The sequence below is a fragment of the Puma concolor genome, chromosome F2 (assembly GCF_028749965.1).
Source record: "Puma concolor isolate L17-30 chromosome F2, mPumCon1.1.hap2, whole genome shotgun sequence".
NCBI lineage: Eukaryota > Metazoa > Chordata > Mammalia > Carnivora > Felidae > Puma > Puma concolor.
This window is the reverse complement of record NC_141684.1, coordinates 19,339,655-19,355,706: the sequence shown is the minus strand read 5'-3', so window position 1 is coordinate 19,355,706 and position 16,052 is coordinate 19,339,655. Positions and strand designations below refer to the sequence as shown.

At 41.0% G+C, this 16,052-nt stretch overlaps 1 protein-coding gene across 2 annotated transcripts in view; it reads right to left on the bottom strand.

Annotated features, from left to right (window-relative positions):
• The window catches only part of SNTB1 (syntrophin beta 1), a 238,824-nt gene that overhangs the window by 94,983 nt on the left and 127,789 nt on the right, over positions 1 to 16,052 (bottom strand). The window lies entirely within an intron of this gene.

The window sequence follows — 16,052 nt, the reverse complement described above, 5'->3', positions numbered from 1 at the left end:
GAGGAGAGGATAGGACTATTCCATCACCAAAAAGCCCTCCCTCCAGCTATCCCCAGTTGTTATAATGCTCCCCTCTCCACTGCCATCCCAAATTTCTGGCAACCATTAACCTGTCCTTCACACCTATAATCTTTAAGACAGGTAATTTTTAGTATAGGGAGAAAAAAAAAACCCACATTTATTCATTCATGTATACATGCAAATAAGTACTTTTACATTCGTGTTCGTATCAGAAAGATGTAGGGATTGGGAAACTCAAACTGAATAAAAATGACCCATTTATTATTTTGTCCCTTCATTATTATGCTGCAATTCATTGAATATTTACTATTTTTAATTTTTTTAATTTTTTAAGTTTATTCATTTTGAGAGAGAGAGACAGTGTAAGTGGGGGGGGGGGTGCAGAGAGACAGGGAGAAAGAGAGAATCCCAAGCAGGCTCCTCGCTGCCAGTGCAGAGCCTGAGGCGGGGCTCGAACTCGTGAAACTGTGAGATCATGACCTGAGCCCAAACCAAGAGAAGAACATTTAGCCGACTGAGCCACCCAGGCACCCCAAATATTTACTATTTATAAATATATTTCTCCTAATATTCCCAGGACTGATACTATTAATCCTATGTAACAGAAGAAAAAAAAACTGAAGTTTGTTCAGAGAGAGGAAGAATTTACTCAAGGCCACACAGTGGTTCTAGGATTCAAACCTATGTTGGTTAGGCTCAAAAGCCCATGAATTTAGATACTGCGTTACAGTGTCTCTCCTCAAGCCTGGACAACATTCAGTAGGGGAGCACCCTTGTCTTCCACTGCTGTCTCGAGTCTATTCTTATGCTCAATAGTGCCCTTAGTTCCTGAGTTTCAAACCAACAATTTTGCAAATCACCTGAAAATAAGTCCCAATGCAACCTGGCCTCCTTTACATTCAAAACCAAACTTTTAGAGAGAGTAGACCTTTTTACTCATAAACTTAAATTAGAGAAAAGGAATGATTTCGAAAGTGGAATGTCTCTGGGGGAGTTTTAGCAATAATTAGCATTTTTTTTTTTTTGGTAAAAAATGTGCAAAACAAGACTCTTCACTAAGACTCCAAAGGTTTCCTGTGATAACACAGGGAATTCTTTAGGTGACATTTGTCCTCACTCAGAAGAAAAAAAAAATCTCCTGCCTCTTGGGCACTTTTCAAAGAAATGGGAGATAAATCTTGCCCAAAGTTCTTACTGTTCAGTATAGTTACATAACCAAATACCAACCAGGGTTCTCAGAAAGCATTAATGAGAGTTCAAGGCACTTTTGCTTGTTTTTTCCTTATTTTAAAGATTTTATTTTTTACTTTATTTTTTAATTTTACATATATAGAGAGTGAGTGAGCAAGGGAGGGGAGTAGAGGAAGAGAGAGAATCTTAAGCAGGCTCCACAGTCAGTGAGGAGCCTGATGTCGGGCTTGATCCCACGACCCTGGGATCATGACCTGAATGGAAATCAAGAGTCGGACACTCGACTGACTGTGCTACCCAGGTGCCCCTTAAAGATTTTATTTCTACATAATCTCTACACCCAATGTGGGGCTCAAACCCAAAACCCTGAGATCAAGAGTCGCACGCTCCAGCAACTAAGCCAGCCAGCGTGCCCCTCAATGTGCTTTGCAAATTATTCCAACATGATCTGTTATTCTCGAAATTTAAAACCTGCCAGTATTTCACTTGCAGTATTTCCTTTTGAAGACCTGGATTTGTTTTTAAACAAATGATGGCTTGGGAAGCCGCCACTCCCCAGGTATCACACACACATATACAAATGATACCAGCGAAAAAGAAAGGAAACCAAGAATATCTTCTTTGTTGGGTTGTCGGCATGCCCCCGGAGGAAAGCTGACTTGTAAACAAAGGTACAGGCTAATGATGCGGAGGCCTGTTTTCCCCAGGCTTTGACAGCATTTATCATCATTAATTTTTAAGTAAACTTTTTAAGTATAATGTAGACAGAAATGTGTACAAATTGCAGTGCACGGCTCAAAAGTACCTTTGTAGAGGAATGCCTTTGTGTAACCGCCACTCAGATCAAGAAACAGAACATTACAGGTGCTCCCTTTCCAATTATTGTCCCCCCCCAATATCACCACTATCCGGATATCTATCACCGTGGATTACTTTTATCTCAGGCAAAACCTAGGAGTTTTTGTTTGTCTTCAATTGTTGTCGTTGCCTGAAGTACAGGGAGGATCTTGGACTACTTCTGGGGCAAAGTAGCAGGTCCTGTGCTTTTCTCGTGGTGGTTCTCAAAGTGCGGCAGATCAGCAGCAGCAGCAGCAGCGGGGGAACTTACTAGAAAAGCAAATTCTCAGTTCCCACCCTGGAGCCACAGAGTTAGGAATTCTGGGGGTGGGGCTCAGGAATCACCCTCCAGGTATATCTGATGCAATTCAAGTTTCAGGAAGTGCTGCTCTATGGGTTCATAAGAAGCCTTGAGCTTGGTTGGTTGCCAGGGCTCCCAGTGGCTGAGGAGGACACACCAAAAGGGGATCGAACTCCTCCAAGCAGCCTCAAAGTCTCAAAGAAAGAACACAGAGGACACCATAGGCCTGTGGCCTTTTATAGTCCAAAAAAAAAGGTGGGGGGGGGGGCAGAAAAAGCTCTCAATCGAAAATATTCTTCAGACACCCCTGAATAGGTTTTGGTTTTTGTTTTGAATCATTTAACTAAATACAGATGCTTGGACCCCATCCCAGACCTAGGAATTTCCAGAGGTTGACGCCTGAGTATATGCTTTAAATGTTCCATAAATTATATGGATTAAGGACCATGGCAGGCCTCTCTCAGCCCAAGTTCAAGCCCTCTGCAGAGCTGAGTGTCATCAGAAGGCAGCACAGCAGAGGGCTCCCGGGCAGTGCATTAGCTGTCCACGGCTGTGTCACAACTACCCCCGTGATTAAGTGGCTGACAACCCCAAACGTTTGTTATTTCAGTTTCTGAGGTGCATGGATTTGAGAGTGGCTTAGTGGGGTGTCTCTGGTTCAAGGGCTCTCGTGTATTTGCAGTCAGGATGTCAGCGGTGGCTTTGGCATCTGAAGCTTTGACTGGGGCTCCACTTTTTGGATGGTGCACTCATCTGGCTGTCTGGCTGTCTGCAGGAGGCCTCAGTTCCTTGCAACATGGGCTTTTGCAGACGCTACTAAGTACCTTCATGACATGGTAGCTGGTTTCCCCCAGACAGCAAGAAGGAACTGCTATTTATTTTACTACCCAGCCTCCATTATTATATGTAGAGCACCAGGTGGAGACCGGGTCATAAATATATCTATATCTATATCTATATCTATATCTATATCTATATCTATATCTATATCTATATCTATCTATATCTAACTAGCATGAACCTCAAATACATGCCCTTTAGCCTAATTTGTCACTGAAGCTCATTTTGCCAAAATGTGACCCCATGCACTGCATGTTCTACAGCACGAAGGGACACAGAAAGAAGGTCCATTCCTGGGCTGGCTACGTTCCTTCAGCAGCCCATTTCCCCACCAATTTAAAGTACATGTGCTGGACAGTAGCTGTGAAGCACCTAGAGTTTGGGTTCAGGCTGGCTCTAAAATCTGATGGCTGCGAGGCACTAGGCAAGTTACTTAACTTCCCTAAGCCTCAATTTCCTTATCTGTAAAATGGCTCAATACACTTGCCTCTTAAGGTTATTGGGAAGACCAACTGAGGTAACGTGTGCGTGAGATGTCAAAATGCCAAGCTGGTCTGATCAGGTCTAGTTTGCCATGAATAGTCTTCCCAAATGTAGGGGCCCCATGTGGCAGGAAGAGTCTTCCCAGGTGGGCTTTGGTTCAACTCTTTTTCAGAGTATTTGGACTTGGAGGAAAGTCTAGTCCCAGGAAAAATGAAAAAGTCATACAAGGACTATCTCTAACATCCTGGAATGGAAAAAGGATAACTTTGGGAAGAGCGGCATGAGTCTTCTGTGAGATCTTGGATGATTTGGAGCAAACCTGATAATACATCCCCTATTATCCCATCTACCTCTGTTCTACCCAAAACAGCCACACCAGGCTCATGTTTAAGAGCGTAAGTTGCTAAGATTTGCAGCCATCATTAGAGCTACAAACGTTTGTTGATGCCCCCTGTGTTTCCTCAACTACCTAAACTAACCAGCAACCACGAGGATGAAAGGAGATGGGAAATTGTTTTACCTTTCTGGAATATTTTGCTGACAGCATATCCCAAAAGAACCATTTTCAAATATTTCATAACACCCATTTTTTTAAAGCAATTTCAACTCCAATAACTACTTCATCAATTTGCAAATGCACAGGAGCTAAATATGAAGACGTAAAGTAAAAATAGGGGAAGGAGGGGGTGGGAGAGAAAGAAAAGGAAAATAGGAAAAACTCAAGGGTGGGAAAATTAAGGTGTGCGAAAATGCTACGGTGGCCGGGTAGCTGAAGTCATTAAAGTCAGGGAACCAAATCCACATGACACAGTGGAGGTGCAAAAACACGGGGCAGAACAGCGAGACTCGTGTCATGCCACTGATTTAAAAATGATGTATATAAATGTTTGTAAAGGTGGAGACTGTGCTGGGAAATGTATCCAGCTGGGTTCAATGAGCAGGGAGAGTGTGACAAGAGGAAAAGACTGGAAAGGAGATTTCACTGTCTCACTTTCTGTCTTCTGAATTTTGTTCCACATATCCATTGTGTACTCACTGTGTTGGAATGGCAGCGAAGGGGGAGGGGAGGAAGAGCAGGTAGATTGGCCTGTAGGTTAACACAACCTTGTCTCAAGTCCAAGTTCTGCCATTTATGAACTATACTCTCTTACGACTATCTGTGGTTCCGTCTGCCCAATCTCCATTTCCCCTTTCTGGCACCAGGCTTTACACCCCCGTTCTCAGCTTTATTAGTTTGGGGGCTCAATGGTGTGAGGGTTGTAGGTGTGATATAATTTAAGTCATGGAGATTCAGGCCCAGGATTCCTGGAGGAATAACTGTTAAGGAGATGGGTTTTTTTTGTTTTTTCCTCATCATATATACAAAGGGATCAAATAACATCATGGATTGGAGGGTCTGCCCGCAAACAAAGCCAACATTGAGGAAAGCAGAGCTGAGAGTCCTGGATCCAGCCATACCTGACACACAGCATATCTTTGTACTTTTCTCCTATGTTCCCCTTTCTGCTTAATTTGAGTTGGGTTGTCAAATACAACTGAAAATCCTGACTCATTCACTGACCACAAACAGATCACATGATTTCAATGAGGCTTGAGTCTCCCCTATAAAATAGCAGTGGTGGTGGTGATGATGAGAATGATGATGAAGTGATAATGATGATTATAATGGAGATACTTATAATAAAACCGTCAGAGGTTACTAGAGCATCAAATGAGATAGTAATTGTGAAAGTGCTCTGTGACCTTGTAAATCCTGATGTTAGCAGTTGTCATTTACGCTTTTGGCATTTTAAGACTCTTTTGTTGGCTCGGAAACTGGGAAAAGGAACTGTATTAGTGAATACAATGCTTGTGAACTATCTGCACATACAGGCGCATATAAGCAAGTTCTCTCTTTCCTAGCTGCACCATAAATAAAGAGACAGGCATGTAAATCCTAGTAAATCTCTTGAGTTACAAAATAGACATGGAAACATGTGGTGATTTCTTCATACAAGAATTTCTTAGCACGTGTTGGGGGCCACAGAGGCATGGAGAGTACATGGTCCCTGTCCCCAAGCTCACCATGTATAGTAGGATGAATAATGTTGCTGCAAATTCATTTCTACTCAGACCCTCAGAATGTGACTGATTTAGAAATATAACCTTTGCAGAAGTAATTCATGTAAGGCTGGTGCTGGAGTCCTTTTCCCATTAACTACCCACTGAATTAGAGTGGGTCCTAAATCCAAGGGGGTGCCATTGTAAGAGACAGAAAAGACACATAGAGAAGAAGGCAATATGAAGATGGGCACAGAGATTGGAGGGATGTATGCACAGCCAAGGAATGCCAAACATCAGCAACTACTGGAAGCTGGGAGAGAGGCGTGGGATGGTTTCTCCCTCAAAGCCTCTGGAGGGAACCAGCCCTGCCAACTCCTTGATTTCACACTTCTGGCCTCCAAAACCGAGAGAGAATAAATTTCTGTCGTTTTAAGTTTTCCAGTTTGTGCCCACTTTGTTACGGCAGTCCTAGAAAACTAACACAGCATGTAACTATCTTCTTGCGGGTAGTTGAATGAGAACTGCGTTAATGTGTAAAACACACCGATGCTTAAAGTAATTTTTAAGATGCAGATCGCTTAGAACTATGGCAATCATGCTTCCACTTCAACACATATTGGCGTTAAAAAGTCTTCTCTTTGGCAAAAAACAAAAACAAAAAAAACACCCCCTCCAAAAAAAAAAAAAAAAAACAGACAAAAAAACCTTACCCCCCACCAACATTCAATTCTAGATGCAGAAAGAGAAAGGAATGAGGGGTAAATATAAAACACGCAGAAGCATGCAGGGCCATAGTAGGCCATCGTCAGTAAATCAGAGTGCCTTCTACCTCCCTCCTGGCACTAAAAAAAAGAAAAAAAAAATCTGGACAACCTCCTCGCTAGCTGATGAGTCCTACATTTCTGGAAGCGGGAAAGAGGAGGGAGGGAGGGAGTGAAGGAGCAATAAAGTCAGGATGGCTGATTGGAGCTATTTTCAGCAGCCTGGTCTTTTATAACTCCTATTTTGTTCCCCAGTTGAACTGACCACTGCTTGATGAATTGTGTTTATCTGTAGTTCAGCGATAAAGTTCTCTTTTAATTCCCTGCTGAATAGAAATATTTAGGGCAATGCCACAGCTGTGTTTATTCTCACACTCCACCACAGTTATGTAAATACTGCCTATGGAACTATTTCTGATAAAGGCCCGTCCCAACCCCGAGGAATTACACGCTCGCTCTAGATGTCTGCCAAGATGAGCAGTTTCCATCCAGCTTGGCACAGCCTATGAATGATATCACAGCTTCTCAGAGATCATTTGGCAAACCTCACAATAAAAGAGTAATTTTCTTACCCTCTTACTCTTTCAAAGACTCCCACGGAGACGATTAATATTTCCCAGAGTTCTCTGCTTCCCCTGTTCAGAAACACGAGGCCAACACATAGAACTTGAAGCCTCCTGACACGAACTTAATAAATAAAACTGGCGGCCGGGCAACAAAAGTTTCACGTGACCTTTCCCCTCCAACGTGAGGCTGGAGGAAACACGGATGAAGGTAGCCAGAAGCATAAGGCCTGCGGCCTTGCAGCAGCCACTGGGAACTGAGGAGGACTCAAACTACATGGTCATTGTCATTACGATTGCTTCCAGTCCGTGAATCTGGGATTCCCATGGCTGATAAAAAATATTTCCCAACAGACAAATACATGGCACCATTAACAGTGGCTGTCTCTACACAGGTGCACTTTGAGGTGTTCTTCTATCTCCAGTTGTCTGCTTTTCTTTAATGTCCAATATTTTCTTGAAATGCCATCACACAAATACGAGAAGAAAAGTTTCTTGAAGGAAAGGAATGTCTGCACACCTTTTCACTAGGAAAAATATTCCTATGTGAACAAGAATACACTACAGAAAAACTTAGATTCTTTTTTAAAATCCTCAAGTTGGTTGGAACTAAAAGACTTCAAAAGAGAGATAGAACGATCTGTATTCACAATACTGATCATGAGGAGAGGACCTTGTCCTGTGGGGGTGAAAACTTCACCACCAAACATGTTCCCTTTCCTCATTTCATCCCTCCCACCATCTATGAGGTGCATGGTTTTAGTGTGTTTACCTCACAGAGGAGAAGACGGCACCTCAGAGAGGCTGGTGTGTTGGGCCTTCCAGTTAGTAAGAGGCAAAGCTGGAACTGGATCCCTAGTGCATCTGACTATAAGGCCTGTCTTCATCGTTCTGTTCCATTGAGTAGGATGTTTATAAAACATGGTTTTTTGCTAAAAAGAGAACATTTTTCACCTTGGTTGCTGCTCAACATCTTTCAGATACCCTTGCTGCGTATTTGGAAAGTTTTCTAAATTATGAGTTGAGCTTCCCCATGGTAGAAGCCAGAATTCAAGCCCCCAGTCTTTCTTGCTGCCGGGACTCAGAGCCATGCACTCAAAACGGCAAGGATGCACCGTGAGAAAGTAGTTGTGTATGGAATCCATCTTCTGGCAAGGATGGCGGTGGAGGCATCCAGATCTAAATGGCACCAGTGGCAGAGCTTGGCCAGTCCCCAGTTGTCATTGGTGCAAGCTGAGGCAGTTGTGGGAGCTGAGACATGGTTGTTAAGTGGTGGCAACAGTGGCGTCTTTTCTAGAACAGCCTTCACAATGTGAATGGGTGCGGAGCCTGGCCTGTCTCTCTGAGCTCTTTGTAAAATATGTGAGCCCGCTAATATCCTCAGCTAGAGTTGCTTCTATTGCCTGAAACTACAATCCCCCGCTAAGCATGTAGATTTAGGAATCTGGTTGCCGCGATGGGAGCTAATGAGATCACCTAAGGAATATGTCAAGTGTGAGCAGTTAATAGAAAAGAAGCCAGAAAAGGTGTTCTGCTGTTTTTCACAATATCCCGTTTCAAAAACAGGTCACGCACGACATAGTATTCTGCTAGGCTCTGAGGGAGCCTGACGATATCTCTCCTATTGGCTGGGTTTCAGCTTTTCAGTAACACATAAATTTACAAAATATGTGAAGAATTTCAGCACTTCAACTTTCCTAGGGGAATGATATTGTTATCAAAGTTTTAGAAGAGGAGTCAGCTAATGTCAAACCAGAGAAAACATTTTGTTTTTTCTGCTACGTACTTCATCTGTACCTCACAGAATACTCTGTGATTTGACCTTGCTCAACTGATTTTTTTAAAGCCATCTAAATATGCAATGTGCTATGCAGGTCAAATAAATGTACATTTGTCTCTAGATTCTTAATATTATACACTGACAGAATTAACAGTCCTTCCCAGAGTCCAGTCCAGAGCACAGTGTCTGGAGTCTGGACATCTATTTTGCTTCTTTTGAATTAGATTATTTTGGACCAGAATTAGCAAATAAAAATATAGGATGTCCAGTTAAATTTGAATTTCAAATAAACAACACAGAGATTTGTGTGTGTGTGTGTGTGTGTAAAGTACATCTTGCACAATACCTAGTAGTAGAAATGGTATAAAGAACATGGATTAGAAAGTGTACAGAAGGGGCGCCTGGGTGGCTCAGTCGGTTGGGCATCTGACTTTGGCTCAGGTCATGATCTCACTGGTCGTGGGTTCAAGCCCCCCATCAGGTTCTGTGCTGACAGCTCAGGGACTGCAGCCTGCTTCAGATTCTGCATCTCCCTCTCTCACTGACCCTGCCCCCCCACACTCTGTCTCTCTCTCTCTCAAAAATAAACGTTAAAAAATTTTTTTAAAAAGTAAAGTACAGAAAATAAAACTGATAGGACTTTATGATGGATCAGCTATGAGAGATGGGGAAGAGAGAAGTGTCAAGGTTTCTGGCTTAGACAGCTGAATGAATGACAATGTCTATTAATAAGATAAAAAGTTGAAATGGTTCAGATTTGGAAAGAAACACAAGTTTGGGTAAATATCTCCGTCTTCATTTAGATATCTTCTAATAACTTCAAACTTGTAGGGTATACATCTACCGGCTACTCCCGAAGAGTCGGTCTGTTCTATGGTTATTTTATTTTAATGGAATCAACATCTTCCCAATAATCCAGTTTGGATAAGCCAATCATTCTTGTGCCTCCTGTTCTCTTCTCCTGGTACCCATTCAGTCTCCAAGGTTTATAAGTTTTATCTTGGTTGTATCTCCCTTTCAAAGAGCTAACCAGATTGTAAATTACCAAGTTTTCTCAGTGGAGCTAGGGCAATCAGTTGTCTAGGATGGAATAGAGGTTTTACTTTGCAGGGCAACTTCGATCAAATGGTAATGGTTGCCTGAAATAAAATTTTAAAAGAGGCTGAGGTCTCCTTCTAGACTCAACTAGAAAAGTAGCATCATCATATATTGACGTCTGCCATGGACATGGGAGTAGGAATTGGGAGTACTTATGTTGTCTATTCAATATTTCTAGAAAGCATTTTGAAATGTGGCTCTGATATGTAGCTTGTGATTGCCCCAAGCTTAGAGAGAGTTGTGGCTTTTGGTCATCTCAAAATTTCTCTTTCAAGACTTATCCCTTTACAGTTTATACATTATGTTATAATATATATTATATATCATATATATATATGATATATATTATATATCATATATTATATATCTCATATATATGATACATATTATGTTAATATCCCCCCATTGCCTGACACACAGATGGGTAACCCATAAGTATCTCCTAGGCTAGGTGAATGGATGGCTCTATTACTAAAAGTTTTGTCCAGACTCTACGGAGGGTCCCTTTCCAACCTCTTGTGAAAGTTCTATAACTGCCTCCCTGTATGTTTTGTTTCTCCCTTACTAGACATTAACCCTTTCAGTCTTGAATGGTGAATTTAATGCTAATGTAAAAGGTACTTCAGTTCTAAATCATTTCTTTAATATATTTTTAAAAAGTCAAACATGTTTTTTGTTTTTTTTTTTAATTTTTTTTTTTCAACGTTTATTTATTTTTGGGACAGAGAGAGACAGAGCATGAACGGGGGAGGGGCAGAGAGAGAGGGAGACACAGAATCGGAAACAGGCTCCAGGCTCTGAGCCATCAGCCCAGAGCCTGACGCGGGGCTCGAACTCACGGACCGCGAGATCGTGACCTGGCTGAAGTCGGACGCTTAACCGACTGCGCCACCCAGGCGCCCCAAGTCAAACATGTTTTAATGTCCCATGAGAATCGTTTCCATGGATAATGTGTAACAGAAGTCAACTCCAAAATGTTTATTTTATTTTATAGTATTTTGTTTATCAGATAATTTGTCACACATGATTTTCTTGGGCTTAAAATAATCAATTTGTGGTCTTGTGAACTTTATCCAGTTTGGATGTAAAAGCAGACAGCCTTATAAATATGTAAATCAAGGTTAAAAGATGATACAAAATTAAAACAGCAAGGAATATTAATTCAAAGGATGAACTTATATCTTAAAGGTAAGAACAGAAGTGGATGCCATCTAACTCTTTTATGTCAGAGTTGCATGTAAAAGAATGAGATATATTTGTCTCACTCATGTACAAAATTGCAAGATGCCTTTTCATTCATTAACTTACATTTATTTTTGAGTGCCTAGTACCTAGACCTGGCATTGGGCACATGAGGGGAATGGGACTCAACACAGATATGGTTTCTGTGTTCCTTGAGATTACAGTCCAGCAATCTTGGACAAGCACACACTTTCTTAAGTTTTCATATAACATGAAAAATTCCTAATTCCCAATTTGTATCTATTTTAGGAGCAGACAACCTTTTATTCAGCTCTTAATAAACTAAGCAATAACTTACCACCGTGAAGTTGGCAGCTTCTTATACAACAGTAACAGTACTCCACGAAACCCAAAATATCACTCATCCATTCTGTTTTAATTTCTACTATGTCTTTTTTTTTCTTTTTTTAAAGGAGGGAGGAGAAGAAAAGGGGAGAAGGGCAAAACCACTGTATCTCCAGGAGAAGATGTGTTACCAGGAGAAGGCCATTGAGCTGTTAACATCCCTTCAACAAGGATTATCAGTAGCCACTACCCAGCAGAGAAGAGGTCCCCAGGAGAATGGTGAAGACGAGGCCAAAGTTGGATGAGATGAGAAGGATTCCTCTACCACATGAAGGGACTAGAGTAGCCAGGGAATTGGGGTCAGAAAGTGAAAAAGACCACAGGCAATTTTAGTTAGTATGGGAGCACTAGATAAGGAGGAGAAGCAGAAACTAAAATTATCCTAATTTAATGTACGAATAAATGAATGATCAAAGTGAGATTTAGCAATCTAGAAAGAATTCAGAGGTCATTTAACTCAAGCACTCATTTCAAAGATGAAAAATCTAACTTCCGGGAAGACATGATTTATTTATCCAAGGTCACACCGACAGGTAGTAGTATTATTGAACCTAGAATCCAGACTTCTTACCAACCATGTTTATCCAAGTTCAGAGACTAGGCACAGAGAGCTCATGACGTGCTGAGGCCAACTTAACTTTCTTTACAATTTTCCAGAGGGCTGGTCCTGAATTTGGGGCTGATACCTCTTTCTGCATTTGAAACAGTTACTGTAATACTTTGTAGATATTTCATTGTCAAAGTATTTATGGACATGACAGCTTCATAATTATTTTCTCTGTGAAGCCTTTGCTCAAAGACACATTCACCTCTTTTGTAGATAGCAATAATCATTTCATTACTTGAAGGATTTAAACAAGCACAAACAAATCAGCTACCCACAAAATTGCTATTTTTAAAAAATCTGTATCTGAACTATCTAGACAAGTTTTAAATTGTCATGCAATTCTGCACTGGTTGCAAGAGAGAGTGAAAATCAGAATAATGCTAATGATCATCCCAAGTTTCAAAAGGTCACACTACATGAAATTCAATCTTCCTCATTCTTACAGTAAATGCCAAGGTGCCAAACAAGTTGGGAAGAGAGTCAATCTCTTTGTGAAGCAGGAAAGCTATGGGTTAGATTTGTTTAATTTTATTTTGACTTCATTAGTTTTTTTTTTTTTTTTTTAAGAAAATAGGCATTAAAATAGAACTGGAAAGTTATTACACATGAAGGAAATTTATTTGAAGATTTCTACTTCTTGACAGAGAGGTGCATGGGGAGGAGGAGTCAGGAGAAGGGCAGGCCATGGAGGGGAGAGAAGAATGCCCAGATTCTGGGGTTGCTACCAGGGACAGCTGAGCTCCTCAGCTGGTCAGATGCCTGCCTCTGCCTATAACATTCAAAACACTTGTTCCCTCCAGATGTGCAAGTCAATTGATTAAACTTTCTATTTTTAGCTTTGTACCCTTGGGCAATCTGCATGAGGACTGTTTCTCAATTAGCCTGGACTGCTTTTACCAAGATTTCAATATAAGTCTTCCAAAACAAAACACAACAAAACAAAACAAAAAACCCAAAGCAACCAGTTATTGAGATGGGGCATGAATCACTCATGCAAAAATGTTTATTGAAAGCTTGCTCTCTGCCAGACAGTCTGCTAGGTATTAGGGATACTGAGTCCAACAGCATAGCCATGTCCACAGTGCTGAAGGAAGGTGCTGGCAAACAAGAACCCCATGCTTGCCCTCCAGGACAGGCCAAATGGTACAGGGGTTACAATTTCGTTAATGGAGTCAGTCAGTCTTGGTCTATGCACTGGCTACGAGCTGAACATCCTTGAGTGAAGGACTCAACCTCTCTCCGTTTCAGTTTCCTCAACTACAAACAGGAGTGGGCTGAGTTATCACAAATGCAATCCTTGGAACAGTGATGATCCTGAAGCTCACTTTTGAAGGAAGAGAATCAGTTGGCTAAATCAAAAAGGAGTAGTAGCCAAGGGGAGTATCTCAGGGAGAGGGACAGCTGAACAGAGGACAGAAGGGGAAAACTGTATTGCACATTATGGAAACTGTGTGTAGTTCTTTAATGGCCTGGACAAAGTTTAGGGGAGAGGTGGATGAGGAAGTGGGATTACAAACAGGAGAGTCCAAAGGGGACCCACAGACAGAATTTCATTAAAGCAAGTGATGCAATCAAGCTGTATTTTAGTGAGATGGTGCCGGGGAGATGGGATTGGAGGGGAGAGAGACTGGAGGCAAGACTGGGACATCTCTGCAGTGACAGAGGTGGCTGCAGGAGAAATGCAAGGGGAAGGACACTTTAGATATTAAAGGAAGGTCAAACTATAGCAGAGTAAGAAGAGCATTCTATTGTGACCATTTGATTTATGAATTAATACTTGTATCTTTGGGAAAATGTGTCCTCCAAATATTGAATTAAAAATACCCTTGCATGAGTACAGGAGTCGGCTAGGCATGGGGGGTGGGTGGGCAATGGGATAGAAAGATAAGCTGGATGTAGTCCAAGCCATTTATAGTTTAATGAGGGGGATGGTACCAAAATAATTCTAATACATGGCAGAACAGGTGTGCCATTAAGGAAGCATGGAGTATCCAAGGAAGGCATGCTGGAGTGTAAGGATCAGGAAATCCTTCAGGAAGAGAAAGGCATGTTAGATGGGGCTTACAGAATAAGAGGATTTGACAGCTGGGGAATGAAGAGAGGGCATTCCAGTCTGTGGGGACCATCCATGACCAGGGGCAGAGACTCACAAATACTGAGGTGTTCAAGAATAGAAAATAGTCCAGCTTTTCTGGAAAACTATAACTGCATTTATTTTTTAACAGTGTTGCTGAGATACAATTGACATACAATCAACCATACTTTAAGTGTGCAGTAAGTTTGGACAGATGTATATCCACCATGATGACACTGCTTCCCTCCATTTCTCTTTCTATATAGCTTAGTTTGCATTATCTAGAATTTTAGCAAATGGAATCATTTAGTACATATTCCTTTCTATCTTCGACACAGTGTAATTACTTTGAGATTCATACATGTTGTAGCTGTGTCAATAGTTCACTCCCTTTTTTGACCAAGTGGTAACCACTGTATGGATACACCACTGTTTCCTTATCCATGCACCTTTTGACAGACACGTAGGTCCTTTCTAGTTTTAGGTTATTACAAATAATGGTGCTATGAACATCTGTGTTTTGTTTTGTTTTGGTTTCATTTTGTTTTGTTTTTACTGGACACATGCTTTCATTTCTCTTAGGTAAACAGCTTGGAGTAAAATTGCTAATTCATATGGTAGGTGTGTGTTTAACATTTTAAAGAATTGCCAAACTGTGTTATCAAAGTGGTTGTACCATTTTTCGTTTCCCTTCAGCAGCAGATGCAGGTTCTAAAGACTTTATAAAAAGTCTTGAATGAGGTGGTGTTAATCGTCCAACTTTGTTTTCTTCAAAACTGTTTGGCTATTTCTCTATGCATATTCTATTCCCATTTCCATATGAATTTTTAAATCCGTTCTTCAATTTGTATAGAAAAACCTGCTGAAATTTTGATTAGTATGGCATTGTATCTAGACATCAAGGATGGGAGGGTTCTCATCTTAACAGGACAGGGCCATTCTTTCCTGTATACCCATATTTCTATTTCATATCATTTTCTTTCTGAATGAAGGACCTTCTTGAGCATTTCTTGTTGTTGTACAGAAACAGTTCTTTCAGGTGACAAGTTCTTTCAGCCTTTGTATGTTGGAAGAAGTCTTCATTTCACCTTAATTTCGAAAGGTATTTTCACTAGATAATAGTTTTGACAGGTTTTTCTTTTTTTTCAGTACACGGAAAGATCTCACTGGACTGTCTTCTCATTTGTATTACTTCTAATGAGACATAAGATGCTGTCTTCATCTGCTCATGCTGCTATCCTAGAATACCATGGACTGGGTGACTTATAAACACAAATTTATTCCTCACACTTCTGCATCCTGGAAGGTCCAAGATCAAGGCTCCAGTAGATTCAGTGTCTGATGAGGTGGCACCTTCTGATTTGTAAAGGGTCATCTTCTCTTTGTCTTCACTGGTGGAAGGGGCAAGAACTTTCTAGGATCTCTTTAAAAGAATAGAAATCCCATCATGAGGGCTCCACCCTCATGACCTGAACGCCTCCCAGAAGCTCCACCTCCTAACATCATCACACGGGCAATTAGATTTCAACATATGAATTTGGGGGGACAGGGACATAAACATTTATCTATAGCAGCTGCCTTTTTTTGTTCTTCTCTATGTAATGCGTCTTTTTTCCTTGGCAGTTTTTAAGCTTTTCTTTTTACAACTGGTACTGAGCAATTTGATAATAATATGACCTACTGTCACTTTCTGCATGTTTCTTGTATATAGAGTTTATTGAGCTTCTATGTATCTGTGAGTTTATAGTTTTTATCAAATTAGGACAGTTTTCAGCCACTATTTCTTCAAATGTCTTTCCTCCTTTGCCCCCTCTGAGGACCCAACTATAGGTATATTAAACTGCTTAAATTTATACCATAGCTCAC